Source organism: Camelus ferus, chromosome X, assembly GCF_009834535.1.
Source record: "Camelus ferus isolate YT-003-E chromosome X, BCGSAC_Cfer_1.0, whole genome shotgun sequence".
In the NCBI taxonomy this organism is placed as follows: Eukaryota; Metazoa; Chordata; class Mammalia; order Artiodactyla; family Camelidae; genus Camelus; species Camelus ferus.
This window is the reverse complement of record NC_045732.1, coordinates 33512264-33518975: the sequence shown is the minus strand read 5'-3', so window position 1 is coordinate 33518975 and position 6712 is coordinate 33512264. Positions and strand designations below refer to the sequence as shown.

At 36.9% G+C, this 6712-nt stretch overlaps 1 protein-coding gene across 3 annotated transcripts in view; it reads right to left on the bottom strand.

Moving 5' to 3' along the window:
* The window catches only part of PRRG1 (proline rich and Gla domain 1), an 80251-nt gene that overhangs the window by 28766 nt on the left and 44773 nt on the right, over positions 1-6712 (bottom strand). The window lies entirely within an intron of this gene.

Below are 6712 nucleotides of genomic sequence, written 5' to 3'. Positions count from 1 at the left end.
GCTTTGAGGAGTCAGGTATTTTGTAGGATATCTCTCAGTTTCGACGTCTTTGGTAATTTTCTCATGATTGGGGTTATGGGTTTGGGGGGGAAAATAACACAGAAGTGAAATCCCTTCTTGTACCATGATATACACGATTTATCACTGATGATGCTAACTTCGATCCCCCAGGCAAGCTAGTGTTTGATAGGTTTCTCCACTCTAAGGTATTTCCCCCCACTTTCCACATTCTAGTCTTTGGAAGGATTTAAGTCCAAGCAACAATCAAGAGAGGCAGAGAATTAAGCTCTGCCTCCTGGAGAGTGGAGGGTTTACATACATATTTTGGAATTCTTGTGTACTATAGATTTGTCTCCTCGCGCCTATTTATTTTTTCATTTGTTTATATCATTATGGACTCATGTATTTATTATACGCTTTGGGTTATAATCCAATACTACATCATTGATTTTGTTATTCAAATTGCTCTGGCTTTGGCCATTGGAGCTCCTTAAGGTTGGTTCCTTGGTCACTTTGACATGCTCTCATTCTTTGTTTTTTTGAGTACTTCCTTACTTTCTGATGCTAGAATATGCTTCGGCTCATCTTGTATCCTCCCCTGCTCTAGCCCTAGAATCAGCCATTTACCCCAAAGAGTCCTGGTTTCTTTTACTGTGGCGTATTATTAGAAACTCAGATCTGGGCACCATGCAGTTCTGATAAGCAACCAAGCTGATTCCTACACACTCTAAAGTTTGAAGACAGCCATTTTGGGAAGTCAAGCACAAAAAAACTAGAAATAATCCTTCAAGAAAAGTTCTGAAATAGTTGCTTTAAAGAATTACTACCACTTTCTCCATGTTAGTTCAAGATTAAAAGTTCCAAAATACAAAGTACCCAAGGGGACTCACAGAGAGGAAAAGATAGAAAACAATGGTAGAGAGCAAATAATGATTCCTAAATAAAGTGGTTCTGACTCAGCACATGAAAACTACAATAAAACGTATTTATTGAAGACTTTCTCTGTGTGAGGTACTAAGTAGAAAGCTTCAAACCTAATGCTGCAGGTATAATTTCTCCTTTTTTAAAGATACAGAAATTGAGGCCTACAAAGGTGAAATGTTTGCACAAAGCAACACAGTCAGTAGGTGGCAGAGCTGAGACACCAAATCAGGTCCACGTGATTCTCAAAACAGAGGATTTGGGCATGGAATTCTGTTAAGGGCTGCTTTGTGAGCTTTTGTGTGTTTGCAGGCTGTCTCTCCCAGATCTCAAATGCCACGAGGGTGGGTCAGCTTATTCATTGTTGTGTATTCTGTGTCTGTTATATAGTAGGCACTCAGCAGATGACATCCGAATAAATCCGACCAAAGTTCTACATGGTGAAAAGAGGACCACAAAGCACAGTGCGTTTTCTTCTGCTGTATGTTATAACTCAACCTGTGTTCCAAGTTAGGTAACAAATTACTAAAAAAAGAATTCTACTGAAAGCATATTTCTAACTGACACAGTTCAGATTTGGGAATGATGAAAATACGTATGAGTAAAATTGTTGTGAGTGATAAATTTTAGTAAACAAAAAGATAGTAGTCTAAGTAGAAAGCAAATGCCAAAAGTCAATAATTTTCTTCAGTGTGTGGATCAAATGAACTTCACAGATGAAACTTTTGCTCAAATGCTTAATGTAGAGCAGATCCTTCCTAACATATAACAAACACTATTCTGAAACAAAGCAAGGATCAGAATGCCATTTCTACTACACTTATTAGACCAAAAGCCCTTGGGTACACCTTATCCTAAATTATATAGTTTTAATTGCGTAAGCAAACTCAGAAGACAGGCTTTAAACCATAAAGAAGGAAAGGAACCTAACACCAACAAAATTTCAAATTAAGCTCACATCTATCAGCTAACTTGTGAACACATTTTAAATCACTACTTCCTAAGAATTAAACGTGTTTCATAATATACCAATCCATTTGTTCATTCCTTCATTCACCAAATATTTATTTAATTCCTCTATGTGCCAGCACAGTTTCATATGCTAAAGACCAGATCTATGAAGGAAACAGAAGAGAAATGCTTCTGGGCTTACAGCTCTGGGGGAGAGCAGTAATAAACACAACAAAGAGATGTCAGGTGGTGATAAATGCTGGGAGGAAAAGTAATTCACAGAAGGGGAAGAGGTTGCAATTTAAGGTAGGATACTTCCTCACTGAGAAAGCGAACTTGATGGAGAGCGGCAAGGGAGCGCAGAAATACCCACCTGGAAGAGGAAAGAGCAAGCACCAAAGTCCTGAGGCGGGACACGTGCTACGTGTGTGTAAGGAGCCTCAAGGCTGCCGCGGCAGAGTGAAGAACAGGTGATGGGTGGTGAGTCATGCGTGATGAGGTCAAGCAGCACTGGCAGCAGTAGTGGAGGGGGAGAGCGGAGAAGGGTGGGGACTGACAGTGCAGTGCCTTGTGGGAGATTCTGAGCACTGACATCTACTGAGGGAAACAGGAAGCCCTTACAGAGAAGACATTGTAAAGGATCACTTTAGCCTGCTGTTTGGAGAATTACCTGTGAGCAGAGGGCCACGAAATCATATGGATGAGAGAGTGACGGTGGCCTGGATGTTAAGTGGTAATGAGAAGAGAGGCTGAGAGGTGGCTATATTCTGAGCATATTTTCATGCTAGAACCAAGACTGTTGTGCATATGAAAAAGAAGAGTCAGGGATGACAACAAGGTCTGGGGCTTAGCAAAGAGATGTATGGACAGAGTTATTACCACTTACTGAGACCAGAAAGGCTGTGGTAGTAGCAGAATTGGGGGGAAGGCACATGAATCTGTCTGTTTAGTTTGAGAACCATATTCAATCCCAAGAGGAGGTGCTGGGTAGGCAGTTAGTCACCCAGGTCTGCCGTTCAGAGTAACCCTCCAGAATATAAATTTGGGACTCATTAGCATTCCAACCCACAAACTAGGAAATCTCACCAGGGTAGTGAGTAGAGACAGAGGAGAGCAGTTTCAAGAAATGAGGTGATTGCTAGAGGGAGACACAGGGTGAAGAGAGTTGTTCTTTTCCTAAAAGGTGTGTAGGCTACTGAGAATGATTCTAGAGAGGAAAAGGTGATGTTGGAGAGTGTAGAGAATTGCTTGAGCAATTGCTGAAAGAGTTTCTTCTTCTATTTGCTTTGAAGATCGCTGAAGCACAGCATCCTGTTTGTGAGCAGGAAAGGATACAGAGACGCACTGAGACACATAAGGACCAGAGAGGGAAGCAATAAAAACACTGCTCACCTTGAAAGCAATAAAAGAGGTCAGTAAGGTAGAAAGATATACAGTTAACACATAGAAATCAGTAGCCTACAAAACACATATATGACAATGGATTTATATCTAGAACATATGGAAAACTTTCAAAACTCAAAAATGAAACAATCCAATTAGAAAATACTCAAAACACATGAAGGAAGACAGAAGAAAACATATAAATGGAAAATAAACACATGAAAAGATGTTCAACATTATTAGCCATTAAGAAAATGGAAATTAAAACCACAATGTGGTATCACTATACACCTATCAGAATGACTAAAATAAAACACAATAACACCACCAAGTGCTGGCAAGTATGCAGAGAAACTGGATCACAAACACTGCTGGTGGTAATTTAAAATGGTAATTTCCACAATGACAAATTGGCCTGTTCAATGTCCTAAAGAACTACACATATATTTACCATACAACCCAACAACTGTACTCCTGGGGATTTACCCCAGAGAAATAAACTTACGTTCACACAAAAACCTGTACACAAATATTCATAGCAGCTTTATATGAAATAGCTCCAAACAGATGACCATCAACAAGTGAATGGTTCAATAAACTGGGATACAATCATACCATGGAATACTACTCAGCAATAAAAAAGGAATGAACTACTGACACACGCAACTTGGATGAATCTCAAGAGCATTATGCTGAGTGTAAAAAGCCAGCATTAAAAGGTTTCATATTACATGATTCCATTTATATAAGATTCTTGTAGTGACTGAGTTATAGAGGTGGGGAACAGATTAGTGATTACCAGAGGTTAGGGATGGTAGCAGGGGGGTTGATTATTAAGGGAGATTTTGTAGTAATGAATGAATTCTGCTTCTTAACTATAGTGGTGGTTACAGGAATCTAAGTGATAAAATGGCACAGAGCTATAAACATGGGTTGTACCAATGTCAGTTTCCTGGTTTTGAAACTGCATTACAATTATGTAAGATGTAGCTATTGGGGGAAACTGGGTAAAGCTACATGGGACCTCTCTGTATTATCTTTGCACTCTTCTGAGAATCTCTAATTATCTCAAAATAAAAACTTTAAAAAAGTCTAATGCATCCTTGATAGTATTTACAAACTAGTGAATATGACAAAAAAGAAGCAGACTCATAGATACAGAGAACAAACTAGTGGTTACCAGTTTGGGGCGGGGGGACAAAATAGAGGCAAGGGATTAAGAGGTACAAACTATTAGGTTTAAAATAGGCTACAAGGATATATTGTACAACTCGGGAAATACAGCAAATATTGTATAATAACTATAAATAGTTTAACCCTTAAAATTGTGAATCACTATACAGTACACCTGTAGTTTATACAATATTATACACTACACAGTACACCTGTAGTTTATACAATATTATACATCAACTATACTTCAATAAAAAATGGATAAACTATTTTTAAAAAATCCTTTGACCATAGGATTTCTTAGAACTCAAATCAAAATAAATACCTGGTTCATTAATTTAAAAAAAACCAACAGCCTAGTACATAAGTGTTCATAGCAGCCTCATTTGTAATACCCCAAATTGGAAACAACCCAGATGTCCATATGTATACAATAATACACTACTCAGTAATAAAAATGAATGAACTATTGATATGTTCACTAGGATGCATCTGACCATAATTATGCTGAGTGAAAGAAGTCAGACAAAAGAGAGTGCATAATGTACGATTTCACTTACAGAAAACTCTAGAAAATATAAACTAATCTACAGTGACAGAAATCAGATGAACCATTGCCTGGAGGTGGCCATGATCATGGGGAGAGGCGAGGTAGAGGAAATACAATGGGACAAGAAGAAACATCTGGGAATGATGAATCTGTTTACTATCTTGATTGTGGTTACGGTTTCATGAGTGTACGCATGTGTCAAATTTTACCAACCTGTATAATTTTTATATGTGTACTTAATCATATATCAATTATAATTCAATAAGATTTAAAAATCCACAGCTAGCTTGCACAGTCACAAATAATAACCAGTGCAACTGTATCATGGAAAGGAACAACCCATTTACAACAGCAACAAAGCAATACTTAGGAACCAACCTAAGAAATGTGCAAAACATATATAATGAAAACAATTAAACATTCCGGAAATAGAGAAATATTGACTTCAACAAATAAGAAATCTCTTCTTGAGAGAATGATTTAATATCTTAAAGATGTTAGTTCTCCCTAATTTACAAACTGAAAGAAATTCCAATAAAAATACTGACATGATTTTTTTCTAAGCTCAAAAATTAATACAAAAATTTATATGGAAAAAGAGGTGAACAAGAAGAGCTCACAAAACACTTAAAGAGAAAAGCTTATAAGGGGAATCAGTTCTCATTTATACCAAATATACTAAAAACATTCTATAATTAAAACAGTGTGGTACTAGCATTTGAGTAGAATGATGGACCAACGGACTAGAATATAAAATCCTGAAATGGACTAAGTACATACTGAGTTTAGTTATATGATAAAGGCTACCCAAAATCACTGGGGCAAAGAGAGATTTTACAATAAAAGGTATTTTGACCCTGGATAGCCGTGTGAAAAAAAAATCAGATCCATAACTCACACCACACCCAGAAATAAACTGTAAGTGAATCAGAGATCTAAATGTAAAAAGTTAAATATGTTAGAAGAAATTGTGTCAATTCTTCTATAACTAAGGATAAGAGGAAGGTTTTCTACTATAATTAAAAATCTGGATTTAATAAAATACCTGTTTAATTAATGGGTATAATGAAACTGAAAAAAACTGCATGGGTGCATGGGAAAAAGCCATAAACAAAGTCAAAATATAAATAACAATTACAAGCAAACATTTGAAATATATCACCAATAAAAATTAATATATCTAATACACTTTTTAAAAATTGAAGGGAAAAAAGGACCATAAATATGACAGAAAAATGGGCAAAGACAATTCACAAGACAGATACAAAAATAGCCCATAAACATATGATTAAACATGCAACTTCACTCATAAGAGAAATGCAAATTGAAACAAGGTATCATGTCACATCCAACAGATTGAAAAGAAAAGTCAAACCTTTGAAAATACACTCTGCTGGCTAGACCGTGAGGAAATAGGCACTCTCAAATACCTGGTGGGAATGCAAAATACTACAACCCTTATGGAGGGTACTCTGGCAACAGCTCACCACACGCGCATCAACCCTCAACCAGCAATCCACTTCTAAGAATTCACCCTGAAGACATACTTCCAAAAATGCAAAAATACACATGCACAAAATCATTTACTACACATTATCTGTAATTGCAAAAATACTGGAAACTACTTAATGCCCAAATACAGCAGACTGGTTGAATAAACTGTGACACACACTTACAAGGAAGTACTATACAGTTTTTACATATCTGTGAATACACACAGAGTGACCTCCAGAA